This window comes from Pteronotus mesoamericanus, unplaced genomic scaffold (assembly GCF_021234165.1).
Source record: "Pteronotus mesoamericanus isolate MK-2021 breed Mesoamerican mustached bat unplaced genomic scaffold, CSHL_Meso_final contig_75, whole genome shotgun sequence".
In the NCBI taxonomy this organism is placed as follows: domain Eukaryota; kingdom Metazoa; phylum Chordata; class Mammalia; order Chiroptera; family Mormoopidae; genus Pteronotus; species Pteronotus mesoamericanus.
In genome coordinates this window covers 11,300,944-11,323,058 of record NW_026555249.1, presented here as the reverse complement: position 1 = coordinate 11,323,058, position 22,115 = coordinate 11,300,944, and the positions used below count along the sequence as shown (strand labels likewise).

Genomic DNA, 22,115 nt, shown 5'->3' with positions numbered 1-22,115 from the left:
GAACTGGGTTGTTGTGCAGGCATCTCATCCACAGAAGTTTGCAGCTTCCCGGGGGAAGAAGGGGGTTTCCCTGGGATTCCCCCCATTGGCTCATGTTATCTGCAGGTTGTTCTTAGAGAGGCCACGTGGTCCAGGGCCCCAGCAAACACTGAGCGTGACGTCATAGCAGTGAAAAAAACGTGCTGCTGGTCCTCCATAGAAACCGACAGCAACAATGCTGAGAAATTTTCTCTGCTATGGAAAAAGGGAGAGGAAGGAAAGAGAGATGCGAGGGCAGGGAGCAAACCCACCCCCATCTCCCTGAGTTTCCCAGTTAGGAGACACCCGCCCACGGGCCCTGATCCACGTTTCGATGTGCTTTTCCGCACCCCCCCCCTCCCCCGCTTAGCTCAACGGGCCTGGAATTCATAACACAGAACCTAAGAGAGGAAGCTAAGATCCCGTTGTTAAACGCTGCAGAACTCTAACCCCTGTAAGTCTGTTCAGTCAGGGCACATCAGTGAGAGAATGTTTCCAAGTAAAGTTAAGCTCTGTGAGCCTGGGTGCATTAATATTTTAAATTCCATATGACTCTCAGTTCTGAAAATTTTCCTTTTTATTCTCCCTTGAAGTGTTCCCATTAGCTTCATCTGTAGAAGCTCACTTACTCCCACGTGCACTAATGAGTTATGACACAAAGATAATAAACTCTGCGCTGATTTTAAAGTGCCCAGAGAGGAAATTACACTTTAGGACAATTCCTCAAGCCCACTCACTGCCTGGATATGCCACGTCTTTAGTGTTGCTGTTATCTAGAACCCGCGCCCCACCCCCAGTTTCTTGTTAAAATCAGGGAACGCTGTTTTATTACCCCTTGCTTTAAGGTGGGCACTAAACATAAAATATTTTTGGTCGAGGTTTGGCAACGGTATAGAACTCCCAACCTTGAACAGCCCAAATCACTGACGACTGGGTGCGCCCCGAGAAAATTTCGCTAGCTCAGAGGAAGGGGACAAGTCAGTCAATCACGGCATGGCACGCAATCTATGTGTCCTTTCAGTCAAAATTCGCCAGCAGAGGTTGGCCTCAGTTTTCAGCTCAAAATCAAGCACACGGGCAGGCACCAGTTTCCAGGCGCAGCTGGGCGGGCCCGGCCGGCTGACGAGCTCTCCAGCAGGGTGCCTGAGGTGGGATGTGGGGGGCAGTAATGAGGCCCCGAGGGAGCGCGCGGAGCCGGACCTCAGGCCTGGAGAAGTTCGGGGAGCGCTGGCCACTCGGCTCCTCCCAGACCGGGAGTTTGCTTTCCTTGCAGACAGACATCTGGTGCTTTCCCCTTCCTGGTGTCAGTATTTGGTAACATTTTCACGAAGCAAAAATTCTCACTCAGCTAACACCCTCCCCAGTATGCGATGAATCAAGACATAAAAGGACCAGATGGCTTCCCGGGGAGGACCACAGACTTAGGCTGGTGCCGAGAGGGCACTGGTTACCAAAGTGAAGCACAATAAACACAATTGTGCCATCTTAGCAGTGGAGGCGTCATGCTCAGTTGTCAGTTCTCATTAGTGTCAGAGCTGTCCTCAATGTCTAGAGATGCTGAGCAGTGACAGTGAGGGAAAAACAAGTCACGGGTGACAATAAGCAGGGAGTCACGACTCCCTTAGATCTGTAGAGGGGTTTTAAACGCCAGCATTACAAAATGAGGTAGCCCCGGGCCCTGGCCTCAGTGAGCCCAGCTTCTGCACAGGGGTCTTTCAAGGAAGGAGTGGCCGCGCGGCGGCCCTTCCCAAGTCTGGACAAGCTTCCTGGGAGGGTGACTCCTAGAGACGGGCGCTGAACTTGAGCTAAACAGGCAATGACGAGGGCGAGAAAGGGGAGTTGGGGCCAAGGGAGTCGCTGCACAAAGGTAAGGCAGCCTCAGGATGGGAGGAGCTCTGATCTGTCGGGAGCGCCTGAGTGCCGCTGGTCTGGGATGTGTGGACAGGGGGAGAAGTCAGGGGCACACTGGGCACTGGGGGTGGTCCTGTCATCCTGCAAACAGGAGAACAGCTGCTTTGCTGTGCCCTGAGCGGAGCTCTTCATGTTGGACCTGCCCGAGAACAGTGATCCAAGAGTGGAATTCACTGCAACCTAACCTCTCTTATGTATGTCCCACTTTGTACTCCACTTCCCGACGATAGCAGGTACCTGGACCTTGGTGTGGGGACCGCAACAGTATCTACATGTGAGGTTTAAATCAGTGAGTACATGCAGGATAACTCCCAATACAAAATAATAAGCGCTTAGTGAATGTTAGAGAGTCTTATCATTGTTATTATTTATTGTCACGGTTATTATGGCTAGCCACCACCCTGACATGGTGTCAGAATTTGGCACGTCTTTTCCCACAGAGCATTTGACAGTGTTTTCACACTAGACGTTGTGCACTTAGGACTCTGCACACATAAGGACAGGATGCTGTCCTAAGTCTCGCGTGACCCCCGCGACTCGTGTAGGCCACACGTGGGCAGCGGGACTCTGGGGAAGGGGCGTCCGTGGGGTAGGGGGTGAAAATCCCCCAGGGTCAGAGATTCAGCCCGGGGCGCAGTCAGCTGCGGCTCCTGGGAGTGAGGGAATCTCCTGCTGCAGGGTGGGAGGACCCCGCTTCTGGCTGGCGTCGTGCCCGCCCGCCTGCGCAGCAAGGCCGTTCAGAGCCCCCAAATGGGGTGCAAGCCCAGGGAAGCGTGCAAGGCACCACACGGGGCAACTCTCTTACATGAGGATGGGAGCTAAGGTCAATGGCCTCACGTGACCTCTGCCACCAAGTAAGCACTGGTGACAGCCAGCTATTGTTATCACTGTTGGCTGAGGCGTATGAGGGCGACATGTCAGCTGGCAAGCAATCTCTGTTTGGAGACGTCCTCTGGCTGTGGTAATCGTTTTGCAGTTGTACGTATGTCAAGTCATTGTACACAGAACGTTTTATGTCAGCTCCATTTCAGTAAAGCTGGGGGCGGGATTGCCCCTGGAAGGTTTCCTGTCTCCTCAGGCAAGTCCGCGGTTCCCTGCCAGCAGCCCTGGGACTGCTCCGACCGCCACGCTGTGACTGCTTATTGCCTGTGTCAGGGACGCACAGAGGGCTCCCCGCGCTGCGGGCACAGCTACTGCAATCTCTGTAACGTCTGCTGGAAGCACAGGACGTGGAAGCTAGTAGAATAATAAAGTTTGCTAACTAAGTGAGGCAGAGGAAGATGAACTGAGAACGTTTTCAACATTGGTTTGGGCCCTGGCCAGGTCGCTCAGTTGGCTAGAGCGTCATCCCAAAACGCCGAGGTTGCCGGTTAGATCCCTACGATGCACACACACAAGAATCATCCAATGAATGCCTCGATAAGTGGAACAACAAAGTGGTGTTTCTCTCTCCACTCCGCCTTCCTCTCTCTCTAAAATCCATTAAAAAAATTAAAAATATATATATCAGGTTTGGGGCTAAAAGGAAACAAAAGTTTCTTCTCAGCAAATGGTGTCTCTCCTTGGGTATCACGAGTGTGCTTGACTACGTTTCCGGTTTTTTTGAAGTCTGTGCATCCTTGACCACATCCCAGGATCTCCCCTGCCTGGGTTTCTGCCTCTGGGGCTCCTTCCAGGCCCACCTTTGCCTCTCTGTCCTTCCTTTCTGCTGGACTATGGTCACCATCACCAAAGAGTTTTCAGTTTAAAGTACTTATCTGCCTCCAACCTGACCCTGAAATTAGGGTCCACTTCAAGGCCCCTGTCTGGTCACATTAATGCCATGGCCCAGACTGTCCTGAGGGCTTGGAAGGGGCTGGCTGATGGCAGAGTCGGAAAGTGTGAGTGACGTGTTTATCCCTCACCTTTATTGTGCACTTAAAATGCACCAGGCACAGCACAGAGCACGTTTTCTGGGTCCTGCCCTCCCAGAAACACTCCGAAGTGGGTATTACGTTATGGTTGGGGGATCCGAGGCTCAGAGGAGTGCACTTTCGAAGGCGACCCAGCAAACACGGCCGAGGCCACGTCTGAACTGGAGCCAGGTTCCGACTCTGCCCCGCCTTCCTGTTTCCCACACTTGCCTGATCGTCGGACCTACTGTGGCATTTGTTCCACATACGGATTCCAGGCCCTGTCCCTGGTCTACAGAATCTGAATCCCGGTGGCCTCGGCTGATCTGTACGTGGGCAGGGCGCTGGGAAGCTATATCTCACGCTGCCGCCCCACCCCCTAGACAGGTGGTCCTTATGACAAGACACGGCTGGGAAATTCTTCACTGCGTTCTTCTTTCTCGCTCTGTTCCGAGTCCCTGTGCGACCTCAGGGCCCGCTTCTCCGGCTTCCTTGCTCTTGCCCACAGCAGGCACTCAGCGCGGACTCAAGGACTTCCTTGAATGCCACGGACCTTCTGGGAAGCCCCCCTGACAGGGCCAGGCCGCTGAGGCTTTGGCAGAAATGCCCTCGAGGGGCTCATCATGAGGAACCAGGTAAGACTCGTGACACCCTGGCAGCCAGGCCGCCTCCTTGGCTCTGTCCTCGAGTGATTTCATACTGCAGTCGTCTTCTTGGTCCCGGCCACCCTGGCACACCTGGTCCTGGGCCCGAGTACAGGGATGATTCTAAGCCAGAATTTCCTTTTGTTGTGGCTCACGGGATTAAATCCCCAACCACGGTTCCTCCTGAACGAAAGGGTGTTACCACGTACGTATTACGACTCATGGCCGCTCTAAAGAAGCCTGGGTAACCTGAACAGAAAATCTTTGGGTCTCTCAGACAGACAGCATCCCCTCCCCCGAGCACCATGAAGGAGCCTGTTCCTCCGGTACCTGAACAGTCAATCTGAGAGCACACGCCATGAGATAATTTAAACAGGAGAAAAAGGGACCATGAAATGAGGCTGGTGGTTTCGGATGCTCGAAGATGCTGCTTCACAAACAATATACAGAAGTTTTGGGAGAAAAACCAGCATCCCAAAGACCAAACAAACAAAAAAGCAAGCACGTGATAAAATAAACGTGCAGCGGCTGTGTTTGTTGTAAATGTATTTTGGGAGCAGCTGGGTCCCACTGTAACAAGAACAGATGTGCAGTGAGAAAGTACCTTCTTTTCTCATGGGTCTACCGCTGGCTTAATGGGGCAAATGTGGAAGTTTCCTAATAACTGGAAGCTTCACATATTCCTTTCTTGTCTGGTAGTGACCTCTTTGGGGAGTTTTTTTTAAAAATAAAATCCTCCTGACACAAATTTATGCAGGAACTGAGGACATCTGCTTGCAATTAAAGACCAGTCCCCAGGCCGGGCTCTGCCAATGCAGCCCTTTGATAAGACCAGTCAAGGGGGCAGTGACTTAAGGAGAACACATCGGTGGTGGATTTTGGTTTTTTGGGGTTTTTTTTTTTTTTTTTTTGCTTTTTTTGTTGAGTACTAAAAAGAGCAGGCAATTATGAATGCTGGGTCTCGGTGGGCCTGGATCTCCCTTCCACAGCACTTCCCGGCAATTCCTCCAGCTTTCCCTTCTAGTTACCGCAAGAACAGTGAAAATGCTGCCTAGTGCGGAGTGCCTCAACTGCTTTTCATTACAGAGGAGAGCAGAGGTGTCAACGCCGGGCGATGGGCAGTAAGCCAGCGCTCTGTGCCATGTGCCAGTGGGCGTCCACAGCCATCACAGCCACGCTAAGAGCAGCAACCAGAATCACAGGGCAGCTGACATCGGTACTAGGTGGGCCACTCAGGAGCATAGGACGGAGACCAGAAGAACAGAGTACGGAAAGACCGGGTGGAAACGTGGGCAGGATGGAAAGTTCTCTCTTCCCTTACGTGCTCTTAGATGTTTTTAATACCTGTGAATTCATTCCTTAAAGCAATAGAGTCAGACTGATTTAACAGTCCAAAACTCATATGGTGACTCTCAGATAGTATGCTGGGAGCTGGCACCTCTTCCTTACTCTGCATCTAGTGGCCTCATGCCATTAACTTGAAAGCAGCCATGGTGGGAATATTTACACCATCACAATTGGCAAACGCTACAAATCAAGGCTCTCCAACACTGAAGCCCGTGGAAATTTCATTCCGCCTTCAAGATCCATTGGAATGTCTCCTCCTCCATGAAGGAATCCCACTCTCCAGCCTTCATGCTTTCACGACACTTTTTTCTTAATACCAACGGTGGCACATGTGACTCCTTGCCTAGTTACCATAGTTATCTGATTTGCCCAATGAATGATAAACTTGAAGTTTAAAGACATGAACCATGTTTCATTCTCCTCTGGATCTATCACAGTGTTAACTCAGTCTCTTAGATATAGTGACTGCTAAACGCATATTCATAAAATTACTGAATATCTCACCCGGAAGTCTTTCAAGAAGAGTTGGGAGACATCATGATTTTACTTATATTATTATTTTGAATTTATCATTCTGTGGCCTTTTGACTCTCAACCTGCACAGAAGAAGATTCCACAGCACATCTTGACAAGTGTTCGCCTGGGACCATGAATGCTCAAGCGTGAGGCAAAGTCAGCAAATTTTAAAGCATGTTCATGGCAGTTAGGAAGTGTCTGGTGAAGGAAAGAAATAATGAAAATAAGATTGTTTCATTTCCTCACCTCCCTTCCTGTCACCTGGATGGATGCATATGCCTGGTTCTGGCTTCAGCAGAGAGTGACTCTGTTGATATCAAGGTGTATGACGCTTGTCGCCCATTTACTGGGCTGAGGCTGGTAGTGGACTTGTAAGTCCTGAGAGTTGGTTGTTTTGGCAAATTCATGAGTCCTCTTGCTGCGTCCAGGCGGTGTTTCAGAAGCAGAATACGTACAAAGTGTGCTAAGAAAGCATCGACTTTGCCAGAGGGTTTAAGGTGTGCTCTTCCCTCTCTGGGCAAAGGCATCTGTATAAACAGGTGGGTCTGAGCTCCGGCCACTCTGCCTCAGGTTTCCAAGCTCCACTCACCAATTTCCCTGTAACGTGTCTTGAATAAAATCCTGTTCTCTTGGTAAGTAAGTATTTGCGAGCCAGAGAAAGTGGTCATCAGTCAGAGCTGCAGTGTGTGAGCAGTTCCCACGTGCCAGACGCTGTCCTACATGCTGGGGACATTGTGGTGAAGGCAGCGGATGGAACCCTGACCTCCTGGGCCCGCGTCCCAGTGTGTGTGGGGGACACGGCCAACAGATAAGCAAGATGGGGACGCCAGGTAGCGGAGTCGGGACGTGAGAAGTGGGAGGGTGGCTACTACAGACCTGAAAGCAGCGTGGAAAAACACAGGCCCTAAGGTGGGTTTGAGGAACAAGGCGGGGGCTGGTGTGGCCGGAGCAGAGGAAGGGAGGGGATGGAAGAAGGATCTGAGGTGGCAAAGGTGCCAGGGCCAGATCTGTCACAGTCTTGCACACCAGGGTAAGGACCTGTGAAGGGTCCATCACGTCAGGTTCCATGAAAGGGACCCCAGTGGGTCGTAGCTGCTATCGCTGGCAGATCTGTCCCCAGTGGTGTGACCTTCCCACCTGAACCCTTGACTGTAATACATAGGTGGGAACTGGGAGGTGCTGGCATTGGGTCTGAGGCTGTCTGGTGTATGGCTTTGATTCACTAACTACTGTTATTCCACAGTACTTGGCCTAGGTCATAGACACAGACCAGAGGGCCATTTGTTTGTTAAAGGCGTAGGTATTGAGCACCCCCTCTGCGCAAGGCCCTAGGCCAGGCAGTGGGGCACGGTGGTGAACAGAATAGCACAGGGCCCAAGGTCCATTGCTCTCGATGCCCCTAAATGGATCCTTCGCCCCAGGCCAGTGCATCTGCCAGCCACCTAGCGCGCTCCTGAGTCTAGGTCCCCGCTCACCCACAGCATTTTTGCTGCTTTGTCCGGAATGGGGAGAAGATCAGAGGTTAATTCTCACCTACAGAGTGGGGATAACAGGTCAGAAAGTAAAACAAGGTACATTAAGTGCTTAACAGAATATTTGACACATAGTGTTTATGATGACAATTGCCTCTCAACTAGTGGCATTTATTTTATATATGCCACTCAGCTGATAGTTACAGGCGTCCTATGCTGTACTTTCCACTATTTCGTGTTTATATCTCACTCCTGCAATTAGACCACAAGTGTCTTGAAAGTAGGAACCATATCTTATCCTTTCCAGCCCTGCACACAGCAGCCCCCCAGTAAATGTTTGTGGTATGATGGCTAATCGGGCCTTTTAGACTAGGAGCCTCTTCTTTTGATTAGGCCCTATCAGACTATTGGTTTATTTGTTAACAAAGAATATTAGTGGAAAGTTGTCTGCATTTTATAGATACTATTCATCATATCTGCATATAATAAAGGAAAACAAGACTTTGACACAGCTTCTCTCAGATGCTTGACTCAAAATTTTCAGATTCATTTTCTGAAGGCCAGTTTTGGAAAGAAATTATTGAAACTCTGCTTTGTGGCTAACATGGGACCAGCTCCAAAAATTATTTTGCAGTGGAAAATGGAAGCTCTACCAAAAAGTGAATGGAGATGAATAAGGTGACAAGCCACCATAGGCACGTACCTTGGCTGCAAGGAACCTGGAGCTTATTTTTTTAAACTTTGTCCTTTGCATGTGCTCTGTGTAGTGTTTGGCCCCAGTGAGAAGCAACATTTATGGGTGCTGAACCTTAACTCTAAGCCTACCGTTAGAGTTTCCAAAATGGACAATTAAAATTACACTCACAACAGTCAATCCAATCACACAACATCCATTTAAAGTAGAAAATTATACCAGGTGCGGGGGAAAAAAAAGTCTGACGTTTTTCTGGAAGGAGTATTTTTAAATTGAAAAGTAGCTATATTTCTTTGTAGCTGTAGGGCAGGCAAAGTCTTACAGTCTAGAAGGTAGGTTTTGTTTCCTGGCTTGAGTTACACTTACCATGATGACGATATGACATAAAGGAAAAGGAGTCAAAAGCCTTATTGATAATCCATATGTGGCCACTGCCCCGGCCACAGATGCCTTGGACAGTGTGTCCTTGTGTCAGCCTGAGAGGCACCCTGCCCACGGGCTTTCTGGCAGGACAGGGACACTGTATGGCTTTAAGTGTTCCCTGATCGAATGTGGGAAAAGCAGCCACCAGCCAAGTTCTGCACAGAGTTTGCATTGTGCTGGAGCCAGGAGGGGCGGGGGAGGGAAAGGGACCGGACTCCCACACACTTCGGCCCTGCTCTGCTTTCTGGCGGATGAGTGTTTAAAAGGCCGAGAAGGACACATTTGGGTAGATGGGGCAAAGGAAGATATTGGATTTCATATAGGTCAAGTTTAGGATTTGCAGTAAATGCAGTGTGTGTGTGTGTGTGTGTGTGTGTGTGTGTGTGTGTGCAGTGTGTGTGTGTGTGTCCTAGCATCAACTAAGTGCAACTGAAGAGCAACCAAAATACTATGTGTGAATGTTTAGATTCCCAGCAGAGCCTTGCCAGCTATCGGCCCCTGCCCTGCGCTGGAAACCCTGAGTTGCCTAGTTTCTTTCTGATGGTGGAGCACAGGGAGGAGAGGGATCTAGAGAAGCCAGAAATTTTTGGGCTACCAAACTCATTTCACATAAAAACCATAATAGGTTCTGGTTAATTGGACATTTCTCTTTCTCAAGAATAACATGGGGGAAAAAAAGCAATTAAAAAACTCATTGGAAAGTATAGTCTATTTTTGGTTTCTTAGGGATGATGCTCCCAGAATCTTCTCTGCCGTTCCTGGATCTTTTAAGCCCTTCCCGAATGACTGACTCCACTTTATGGTTTCTTCTCTTCTGAGTCCACGTCAGCTGCTCTTCCTACCACTCCCCTCCACTAAAGCTGCCCTTACTAAAGCCAGTGGTCTCTTCTCCACTCCGGCATTGCTCACCGTAGCAGAGCCACTTGACCCAGCAGACTGCTGCCTTTCAGGACACGGCCTGCCTCGCTTCCACGATGCCCAGTTTGCTTGGTTTCCCTTTCACTTCTCCGGCTGTTCTTTCTTGGTCTCTGTTGTTTTCTCATCCTCTGCTTGACCCCTAAATATTGTAGTGTCACAGACTCTGCGCTTCCCTAGCCAACCGCCACTTTTGTTCCCTGCAAGGGAAGCTCATCAAGTCTCAGGGCTTTAAAAATTATCTATACGCTGAAGGTTCCACATTTCTCCCTTCAGACTGAGCCTCTCCACTGAATGCAGACTCTACTCAGCTTTCTTGGCATCTTCGCTCGGTATCCAATAGGTGTCTCCATCCTAACACAGAACTCTCTGAGGAATCTCTGGCCAAACCTGTTCCTTCTCAACTCTTCACTATTTCTGTAAATTATTTTACCATTCATCCTGGTGTTTAAGCCCAAAGCCCATAGGTCATCTTGTATCTTCACTCTAACTTCTGTCCTCTCCTTAAACCCATCAACAAGTGTGTTGTTTCCATCTCAGTTCTCTTCTCTCCATCTCTTTTGCTATTATTATAGCCCAAGCTCGTAGCACATCTTGCCTGGACTCTCGAATAGCTTCCTAACGAATCTTTCCACTTCCACTTCTCTCCCCCTTTAATGAACTATGGAACCATTAAACAAAGTGACCTTTTAATGCATAAATCATATCATTTTACTTCTCTATCTAAAATTTTCCCATGCTTCCCATATAAGCAGAGTCAAGTTCAAACTCCTTATATTGGCCACCAAGCTCCCTTACATAGTAAATGTGGCTGGTTGCCTACCCAGCCTGCTTCCCCTTCCCCTTTCCTAACAAAATCTTGATTCTGTCCAGGTAGCCACTGCTCTCCAAGCAGCTGATGTGCAAGAGAAGGTGATCCAACCCCAGCTCCATGAATAGGTACGATGAGATGGAGGGTTATTCCCTTCCTTTTTGGAAGTTCAAGAAACCCCGACTTATTTCACTGCATGCTACCCTCTGTGTCCACGCATAGTATTGCAAAGAGTAGGTTTTCATTATTTTTTATGGCCAAGTAATGTTCTGTTCTATATATGTACCACAGCTTTTTAATCCAGAGAAAGACAAACACCATAGGATTTCACTTGTATGTGGAATCTAAAGAACAAATGAACAAACAAAATTGAAACGGACTTAGAGATACAGAGACAGAACTGGAGGGGGTTTGGGGGATGGAGGAATGAGGTGAAGGGACCAAGGAGCACAAATTGGTAGTTACAGAATCGTCATGGGGAAATAAGCAAAGCATAGGGAATACAGCCAATAGTTTTGTGATAACTACATATGGTACCAGGTGGGTACTGGAAATATTGAGGGAACACTCTGGGAAGTATGTGATTGTCTAACTACTAAGCTGTACATCTGAAATCAATACATAATAAAATTAAAAAAAAACAAAACAACAAAACACAAAACCCCGGAACATCTGTGATGATTCCTTAAAATTAGCAACAAATAAATGGTTGCTGATTTGCTTAGCTGGGCCTAAAGGCTGTTAAAGGAGGAAGGTTTTCTGTGTGCAAGCGGTCAGCAGTCTAGAGCAGCGAACATCTTTCCCTATCGCCAGCACCGGCACTGTCTTCTTGGCCTCGAAGACCTACACTTTCGGCTTTGTCCGTGACACCTCCTTTTCCGACTAACTGTGAGAACACAGAGTTGGCGGCTGTTTCGCAGCAAGTGCTCCTTAGGCTCTGCCCTTCTTCTCATCCCACCTGCCGCTTCCACGCCTTCCTCTGCCCTGAGCTGGATGCCGGGTCATTCTCTGCAGTCCTGCTGGATTCACCGTCCTAAATACCATGTCCTGTGGACACACCCCTGTCTACGGGCCCAAATGACATCCTGTCGCTTGCTGGATGAAGTCCGCATTCTTCGGCCCGACATTCGAATCTTTCCTCTTGAAGGCGCCGCTTTGTCCCCCCAAGTCCTTTTCCACAGCTCGCGTATGCGGGCTCCCAGAGGAGGTAAGGTCCTTACGGTCCTCGGCCTGTGTCCTCTTTTCTGTCTCCTTAATCTCTCTCTCTTCATCCTCGTCTGTGGAAAGCCTCCATCCATCCCTCCCTAAGCAGAATCTCCATCTTCCTGGAGAACACTCCTCCTTTAAGAAACCTTCCTGATAGTTCGCTCCATTCTGATCCTTTTTTGGGACATTTTATTCCTCGCCCGGAACTGGGCACGGCAGCTCTCCAGTAGTAATTTTTCTTGAGATGATCGCCGAGGATGAACATGAAATACAGACTCTTTGTATACAGTTACTACCATTAGGTTGATCTCTCAAAACAGGAAAATGGGACCTGAGTGTATGTTATAAACGAGTAGCCAGACGGCGCGAGAGGACACAGCGATTTCCAGAAAGGTTCTTGAGGTCACGCTGAATGTGGCCTATTTGTAATACTTATTTCCATCAATTAGAATCTATCCATAGCTTCCAGGAAATAATTTACATTGGTCTCCAGCCTTGAATTCTTACAATAGACTGGCACAAATAGGTATGTTTTAAAAATATTAAGATTTATAGCCATATAACTTTCTTTCATTAAAATCCAGTAAGTATATGTTTATTTAAAAAAAACTTCTACTTATTGCCCTTGCTGGTGTGGCTCAGTGGACTGAGCACCTGCCTGCAGACCAAAAAGTCACTGGTTCAATTCCTGGTCAGGCCACATGCCTGGGTTGCGGGCTGGGTTCCCAGTTGGGGGCATGCCAGAGGCAACCAATCAATGTTTCTCTCGCACATCGATATTTCTCTCCCTCTCTTTCTCTCTAAAAATAATTTTTTAAAAAATTTAAAAATAAAATAATTCCTATTTACAGAGTGTAGGTTTAGCAGGTAATCTCTGTTTCTTGAGCTTAACCACAAAACCTATTTATTATTCCTAACCAGTGGCACATATAAAGATAAGTGGATGATGCATCCATAAGGTCTAAAAATGTCTTCTCTAGACCCATATCTTGCCAACGAGAAACGCTGAGATGAGAAACTGATTATACACGATTACTTCAGTCAATACATTGAGAGCGAGCCCTGCTTATGCTAGGTTCTGGGCGCTAAGGAAACGTCATTGAAGACACGGTTGCAGGGCTCAGACATTAGTCTGGTCAGAGTGGACGTGACCAGCGGCTCCTGAGGGCTAGAGCGTGTAGAACTCACTAATGCACCAGGAGCCAGGAGGTGGGAGATGGGCGCAGCCAGGGGTGCCTTGATCATTTTCATGGACGTGATGGGACTTCCATGGATTTTTAGGCTTGTGGAAATGGAGGATGCAGACAAATGGGCATGTGAGGCAAAGAGCCTGCCCGGGCAGTGAGAGCAGGGCGAGACGCCTTACAGGAGCATGGCCGGGCACAGTCTGGCCGCGGCGGGGGTGTGTCTGGAGGCAGAGGGCGGGAAGGTGGACACGTAACGCGGAGCCAGATGGCCTCCGAGCGCAGACATGAAGCACCACTGAGACTCCTGAGACAGAGGGTGGCAGGACCAAAGGGTGTTTCAGGACGCGGGGCTCTTCAGCCGTGGCCTGAGGGACCGGCGCATCCCATGGGCTCCTGCAGTGGCCCAGGAGAGACCTCCGACAATGCTGAGGTCGTATCCAGTGTTCTCTGTTGTTCCTGCTTGTTCAGGAGGCCTTGGCAGAATAAGGCTTTCTCCAGGTGACCTGACTTCTGTGTGAGAGTTTCCTTGTCCACATGTCCCGCCAAGTCTCCACAGCACCATGCCCTTCGCGTCCCTCCCTTGGGTGGAAGGCGACTGCCGCTTCAGAACCACCCTCACCCTCAGGACGAGAAAGTGAGCATAAATTTGCATCAGCTGAAACTGCAAACCCAGAAGGGTCCCAAAATGAACGCAAAATGTTTGCTTTGAACACTTTTAACTGGTTGAGAAATAAAAATGAAGTATTAAAAATTTCTATTAAAGGTTCCCCACTTCAATGGCAGAGGGGGCTACATCAGATCCTTCTTTCCTCTGCAGCCGGAGTTCCTTTAGTGCCTTGGTGGCAAGGTCCTAGAAGGTCCTAGACACTTTCACTTAGAATAATCTGTGCATTTTACGGCAGGGCCGCCCTGGCGGAGTTTGGTCCTGGGATGGCATTTGCCATTTCCTCTTTGCAGAAACCACTGATCAAAAAGCCTCTGGCGAAACGTTTAGAAATTAAAAAAGTACAATATTTGACTGAAATTACAATATTTCAGGCTATGGTTACTAACTCCAGGCACTTATGAGGCACTTGTGGCAGCAGAATAAAGAACTGCTTCCACTTACTCGTTAAATCGGTGAAGGATAACCGACACCTTCCGACACCTTCCGACACCTGCTGGAGGACGGGGCTGCTCAAAGTACTAAGGAAACGGCGCTCGGGGCCCCGGCCCACGCAGCCGGATGTTCTTGGCTGCCCTGTCTCGGCAGCACCGATCGGTGGAAGTGCCCGAGATAATATCTGCCTGGCGGCTTCTGAAAAGTAATCCAGTATCTTCAGGGAGAAAAGAAATGAGATTATGATGATGAAAAAACTACGAAATGAATATGGAAGATAACCAAAATCTTAGACACTTGAATCTCCCCCTACAGACCTCAGTGACAGTTTCTGGGGAAAATGCAATGTATCAACCTAAGTACATGTCAGGAGTGACAGCATTGTATACTCACGGAGTGCACATTACTAACAATTAAACGCGCACGTCCACAGGGTGGCTTACTTACGCCTCCTCCACTCAATTCTGAGTTAACAGCTGCTCCTCAGTGCATGTGGCCCCCAAAATACCCTTATTTTTCCTTTAGCATTTCTTTCTTTCTTTCTTTCTTTCTTTCTTTCTTTCTTTCTTTCTTTCTTTCTTTCTTTCTTTCTTTCTTTCTTTCTTTCTTTCTTTCTTTCTTTCTTTCTTTCTTTCTTTCTTTCTTTCTTTCTTTCTTTCTTTCTTTCTTTCTTTCTTTCTTTCGCTGTGGAGTTTTTTAAAAAAAACCTTAAGAGCATATTCTTGTAAACTCCCCAGAGGTAGATTCATGTGAAGCAGGGATGGATTTTCCTGCAAAGTCCTCCATCGGGGTGCAGAGAATGCCACGCTGTTGTACTTCTCTAAAATTGATTGGAGTCCGATGCTGATCCTCCCCAACTCTTACCAAGTTGGTGGGACATTTAATTTTGGCTCTTTCTGTAGGAACTAGTTCTATTTCCCACTCTTGGGTCGAGGGAGGGTCTTTGGAAATCTTACACAGAGATAAAACATACACCGCCCCTCCCCAGAAAATAAATATCCATTGTCTTTCACTTTCTTCTCCTTAAGCCCCAACTTTCCTTAACTCCAAAGATGCCCACCTCCCTCCCCAATGTTTGTAAACAAGCAGAAGAGAGGTTCAGTTCTAGACCTGCAAGTCGCCCGGAGCCAAAAGAATGGGAATACTTGGCTGACTTTTGGAATGGGAGTAGGAACAAAACTCAAATTAATGCAACAATCAATGCTCCAGGCACATTTGATATGTTGAGTGGCTAGTGCTCACCTTCCTTTATTACTAAATGACTTAGAAGTGCTGAAAGACAGCATTTTTTTAGTCACAATTTCCTGAGAATTGCAACCTAGAATAGAGCAGCAACATGTATTCCTTGCAAAGACACATTCTTTGTGTCCTATAGAGCCACTCAAAGCAGCGTGGTCAGTGGCCAGCAGCAGCATCGTCACCTGGGGCTTCAGAAAAGCAGGCCTCCAGGCCCCGCCCAGACCTTCACAATAAGAACCTGCCTTTGCAATTTCCCCAGGTGATTCGCTAGCGCTGTCAAGTCTGTGAAGCCTGTGTCTGGGTGGTTTGTCCTCCCTCTTTTCTTTTCTGCTTCTCAACTACCAGGCATAATCCTTGCATTTCTTATGGACCCTGAAAAATACCTTCTGAGGGAGTCATGAAAATTAAGCTTTTAAAAGGGGCTTTCCTCCCCCCCTGTTCTGCAACACTCGGATGAGAACTGTGTCACGACATCTGAGATGAGGTAATCAAGAGCCGTCCAATGGGAAGAAAGTGCCCATTTTTTTCTGGAGCGGACGAGGCATATTTACATGCTGGTTCTGTGTTTACGCTGCTAATTTCTAAATTGTGTAGGGAGGGACGTCTGCGCCAGGACCATGAAGCTGTAATTTGAGAAATGAAAGGCCAGCATTTGGTGCAAGGCCCAAACACAGCTTACCGACTGCTTACAACAGACATCCAGAAAAACGCCCTCTGAGCCAGGGTACAAGTAGTTTTCAAGAGTCATTAGACTTGCAATGATTCTATTTGGCCTATAAAATTTGCACTTGGCTGAACCATTTACATTCTGCAATGCCAATTTATTTTCCAACCAGATATCTCTGTTTCCTAAGGTCCCTAACTTTAATAAGCCAAGAATCCAGAATATTTGCCCATTATAAATACCCAGTTCTTTACCCCCTCCTGCCCAGTGAAGATTAATTAGAGAAGAAAAACAGATTAGGTTAAGCTTTTTAAAAAGTCATTACTGCTTTTCATGGAATTTAGGTACATCATTCACTCACTCATTCTTTTCCATTTTTTTTTTTTTCCAATTTCAAGCTGCTGTTTTTAGGGCAACTTTATGTCTTCAAGATAATGGTAAACTCAAATACCTGAAATAATTCATGAGTGATATTTCCTGTTTTTGAAATGATGCCTACAAAGTACATAGCTTTCCATATTGACGCCCGGTACAGAGTGTTACCAAGATACACTTGGTAAAATGTTTATCAAGTAGTGATTATGAGTCTAATTAGTTATCAAACACAGATTAAGCAATATGATAGGCAAAGGCTGTGAGAAGTAAAAGTTTAAGATAAATCCCCAGACCCGAGTAGATTACAGCTTAATTGGAGAAGCCAGATAGGAGCCCACGCCCAGCGAAACCAAAGCAGCAATGAGTCAGGATGAACAAAGCATCACTAGACGGCCTTCCCTCCGCGCTGCCTGATGAGCTCCACTAACTAGGTCAGCGGTGTGGTGGCTGAAAGCTGGAGCGGCCTGGGAAACCTCCGGGGATGAAATAGGACTTGAAGTGGACACTGGGGGATGGCAAGGTAGGCGTGAGAGGAAGAGAAACGCAAGGGGTCACAGTTACAGATGACGCCCTGCCCTGATATTTGACTGAAACAGCTCCATCTGAAATAACTAGAAAAGGAAATAACTTCTCCATTGGCAGAGCAATTTGGAAATGGTTCCCTGCATTTCTGAGTAGAGGAGGCTGGATTTGCAGATGGTCTAGACCCTGATCTCACACAGATCCTGGGGGACTCCTCAGCGGCTGCCTCGCGGGCTGGATGGGCTGAGAATTCCCGAGCAGGGTCCTTTCCAGGTGGCAATGTTTGTGAGGCTCTGGACCCTGGGGTCCGATGGAAGCCCCCCCAGGAAGGTGCAGATCTCAATCGGGGTGCAAGTGTAGTCTAATTTAACCCAGGAAGGATAAAAAGCTTCCTAAATTTCCATTCAATCAAATGGCTTGAGCTGAAATTACTTTAAAACAGCCCAAAGTTTCATAATACTATGAAAAATCTAAAAAAGTAAACAAACACCACCACCACCACCACCACCTAGTAGGTTAACACCAGAGAAGTATTTGAGTGACAATCATACGACTGCAGAGATGTCCTGGTTCAGACACCTGGACCCAGCAGGGGGCAAACACAGTCCCCAGCCTGGTCTTTCCACGGCCCATCCTCACGCCTCTCAGTTACTACTCCTGATGGAATCGCCGCCTGCCACGCACTAAGGTTAAAGCCGGTGTGCTCTACACTCTTGGCCTCTATCCAAGGAATTTTTTTTTCTTTTACATTTCTAAAGATCAAAGTGCTGGAAAAGAGTTTTAGCTTTGTCTATGGGGCTGTGTGTTGTAAAGGAATCAAAGCACAGTTGTAAATTTTCTAATGCTAATGTTCTGTGTGTGTGAAAACTATTGTGAAAATTGTTAATGTTGCAACAAAATGAAACAGTTTTCCCAACAGGTTTACTGGTAGGACATTTATGAGAAATATTATGCCTGTAACTTTAGATCAAATCAATGACGTTGCTCATATTCCCAAAGTGAAATGCCCATTTCACTGAGTGTTTGTAAGTAACATTATGGAAAGGTCATACTGATGTCGTTGCTCCAAAGCTTTCTTGTAATGGGACTTAGAGGCAGAAGAGCTAATTCTGTAGGTTTGTGTTCCAGACTTGCTTTTTTGGAAATTAAATACTTCCATACCTAAGTTGGATGATTTTCAGTCAGCCTACTGTTTCTCTGGCAGATAAGGTATTGATTGACATTGACTTATGTATTTCGGGTCCCAAATGGGTGGTGTCCTCAACACTTGTTTCTGGGAGCTATTTAGGTTATACAAACCAGTTCAGAAGTTGGGTAAGTAACAATTGTTTCTGTTCTTGAACAAGAATGCACACGGTCTCTAGTTCTGGTCTGAGGTTGGCCAGCCTGTATCTTTTCTAGTTTTCTACTAGAAGCAACTTTTGAGGGAGTAAAACTAGATATAATGACACTGAATTGAGGATGAGAAACATTCCCAAAAGCAGTTTCAAGCTACTACAATGTGAAAAGTATAATTCTTGCCTCAATGAAAAATCTGCCTACATATTATATAATTGGAGTTCCCGCTAGGGAAAGAAAATGACCTCATTAAAATATTCCTTGCCCAGGGGAAAGGTCCATATTAAATAAAAATAGTCCTCCAAATAAACTTTGAAATGAAGCTCTGAGATGTCAGCCTATCAGAAATACATCATGTTCCTTCTCGTGGCAGTCTTTATTTCTGAAGAGATAAGGAAAAAGATTTGAAAAACGTAACACATGTTAAAACTCTCTGGGCTGGTCTGTGAGTCAGGAGTCTACCCATTTGTAACGTGAGGCTGCGTCTGAACGCACGTGGTTTGGATACATTAAAACAACCTACTCCTTCTCTTCTTCCCCTTTTCCTTCCTCCCGTTGGTTTCTTTCCTGCTTTACCGGCTAGACCTGCATTATCACCTGACAGCTCTCCCAGTCCCCCCTGGTTCCTTCCCCATTTCTCCCTCCCAGCCATTTCCTCTCATAAATCTCTTCCTCCTCTAATCTCCCGGCAAATCTCTTAGCAGGTCTGCATCTCAGAACGCCCTGGCTCACAGGGTAGCCGGACCCTGCATTTCTCAGTCACCGCGGCTTCAGAGGAACCAGCGCTCCCCACTGGACAGCCACGAGCGAGCGAGCGAGCTGCCTGAGAGGCCCTGGGGCTCCAGGTCGCGAGCTCACCGCTCCCCCCACAACCCCTGCTTTGTTTCTGCTGCTAAGACTGAAGTGCGCCCCCTGAGTCAAGCAGCTGGCAGGCTTTGGATCGGGGAGTCACCGACTTAGGAGGGGGCTCAGGCTCAGGTTGGACTCACTGCCAATAGAGAGCTTGCCAAGGAGCACCCCACGCGCCCGGAAGAGCACAACCGATCTCAACATCTCGAACTTTCTTACCTTTCATTTTCCCCTTGAACATGCCATCCTCATGTTTCCTCTGTACTCTTAGATTTCTCTCTGGTCTTTTTCTCTAGAAACTTCCTTTCCCTTGTGTGATATATGAATAAAAGAAGAAGAGTAACTCCTATCACCCACATCAAATTCTGCTTCCTGCCATTCAAGGGCCCCCCGGGAGCCTCGCCTGCCCAGGGCCTCTTAGGCTCCCCGAGTTACTCCTTGAAGCCCTGCCTGCATTTCAGTGACAGCCACTGAGGCTGCTCCATCTTCCAAGGTATTTCTTTCTTAGTCACTACACCATTCTCCCTTCTCCCTTCTCCCTTCTCGAGCACTGTGCCAAATGACAGAGAACACAGATGTTTAAGGTTGAGTTGGGATTATACAAAAGGAGGGTGAGATTTCAAATGGTGTCTGAGAAAGATTCATCTTGAGAAAGCAACAGAAGGCTGTTCCCAGTGGAGTGGAAATGAACCTGGCTGATTCTGGGCCCTCCTCCTGCCGGAAGGATTTATGCCTTTCTTTGCACCTGTGAGCTACACCCTGCTGTGAGGTCAATGGGATACCTCGCTCTTCACCTCAGGCTCTTCTGAGACATTCCTGTGGGTGGACACCATTGGGTGGCGGCTACCCATCAGCGAGGAACCAAAGCATCCCACCCGTGTTAGAGCGGGATCAGTGGAAATCCGTCAAGGTATCCCATTCTCCTCTGTGACGTGCTCACCCTTCCAGCATCCTTTGCAACTGGAGGTGGCAGGTGACAGTCCTGACTAGAGAGACTTATGCGGAGGTTGGCGGAGGACTTCTGGAGGACCTCTCGATGCCTTAGCACGGTGCACGGCTGCAAGAGGAGAGCTTGCTGCCACCACCCCCTCTGTGTCTTCCTGCCTTGAATACCTATGCGAAGGCTGGAGCTTTTGCTGCCATCTGGCCATCACGCAGGGACAAGCAGGAGGCCAAAAAGCTGACATACTAGGCGTGCAGCAGAAATCCAGGGAAGGCCAGAGATCTTGATGATGTCCTTAAGCTGCCTCACCAAGCCTGAGACCACTTCCTTCTTAATTTAAGTGAGCAGTAAATGGCCACATGGCTTCAGTCACTGTTGGTGGGGTATTCGGTTACTGGCACCAGAAATGATTTCAAGGCCCTCTCTCTGTTTCTGGCAGAGGCAGCGATGCACCACGGCAGCTCCGGTCACGTGCCATCTCTCCCACTGCCTGAAGCCCTGCCTGGGATCTAGAGCCCCACCTGGGACCTGGAACCCCGCCCAGGACCTGGAACCCCACCCGGGATCTAGAACGCTGTTTCTGCCTCTTGTCCTTTCTGGAGGGGGGGGGGCAGTATAGGCTCTAGATATTGCCAGCTCTGGTCCTTCCCTGTCCTTGGTTGGTTTCCTTTAACTCTGTGGACCCTTTTGTAAACTGAGGCCTCATGACATGCTCTCCAGCCGAACGCCTTCCAGATGCCACCACTTTCCTTTCTGGACCTACACTGATAAAACGGATTTTTACACACACCGTGTTTTATTTTTTGATTCCACAATATTGATTGACAGTTTTCCAAAATAAGCAACTTAAAAGCTGCCAGAAAAAGTAGGGTATGATGAGGTTCTAGCTATGTTGGTTTGAATGGAAAAAATACTTTCTACACCGGTTAGTGGAAGTGGAAAGAGAATTTGAGTGTCAGCAACAGACAAGGGAAAAATGCAGACTATGTAGCAGCATGTCCCATTTCTTCATCATCCACGTTCTTTCCATAGCACGGCTTATCTCTGAAATCTATCTTTTTGGCTAGTTTAACTCAAGGGTTCAGGAAACGAGGACTGAGTGTTTTGTCCTCACTGTGCTGGATTTCTAAGCAGTGGCTTTCAATCCTCTTTGACGACAACCCACAAAAACAAATCTACTTTACATCTGACGCACATGTACATCGATTCTGTCCCTGTGTGTCGCTGAATACTTACAACTACGATGCATGACACAACCTTCCATACTAAAGAGTGCAATATATGTCTTACTCTTCTGTTCTCTGGTATTTAATGAAAAAATGCTAGTTGAGCCTTACTAAATACATTTCATGGCAGTCTGAGGATGGTTGCTTATACTATAAAAAACATGGCCGAATACACTTAATTTTTCAGTGAAAAGAATCTAAACCTGTGACCCAAAGCTGTGGTTTAGTGCAGAGGATAACACGAATACTAACAAAAATGTGTACTGTTTAATGGCTTACAAAGAATCTTCACATTTATAAATATAATTTAACAGCCACAGTAACCCAGTAAGAGAAGGCTCTCATTCCACCCGTAGATAAGAAAAGCTGCGCGCGCAGGGAGGGCACGATTTGCCTGTTCCCACGTGCTGGACCGTGCGGGTTTCCACCTTCAGGCCCTGAACTGCTGACTCACGCAATGGGCTCTTCTGGGTTACCAGTCAGTAGTCAGCATCAGCCCCACTTGTAACTGAGAAAGTCAAATAGCCTTAGTTGTAAAAAAATTAAAACATTTGCCTCTTTCACTTTCTCAGAGACTCTTGATAGTAGGTTGAGGTGTTGGATGTTTTCAACACTCAGAATTCTTAGGGAAAAGTGAGTAGTAAGTTCTTAGCAACACCAAACCTCTGCTCTTCCCACCGTTGTGCAAGCTCTGTGTCTCTACAGTTGTTACCCTACTGAAATAAGCTGCTTCCTCTTGTCTCTCTAATTCCCAGCCCTGCTGTGATATTCTAGATTCTTCTTCCATGCAATCTCTTGACCAACTCTTGCCCACCCTGTCCCCT

At 47.6% G+C, this 22,115-nt stretch overlaps 1 protein-coding gene across 7 annotated transcripts in view; it reads right to left on the bottom strand.

Moving 5' to 3' along the window:
- Positions 1–22,115, bottom strand: part of GHR (growth hormone receptor) — a 217,121-nt gene that overhangs the window by 54,199 nt on the left and 140,807 nt on the right. The gene's annotated exons all lie outside the window — the stretch shown is intronic.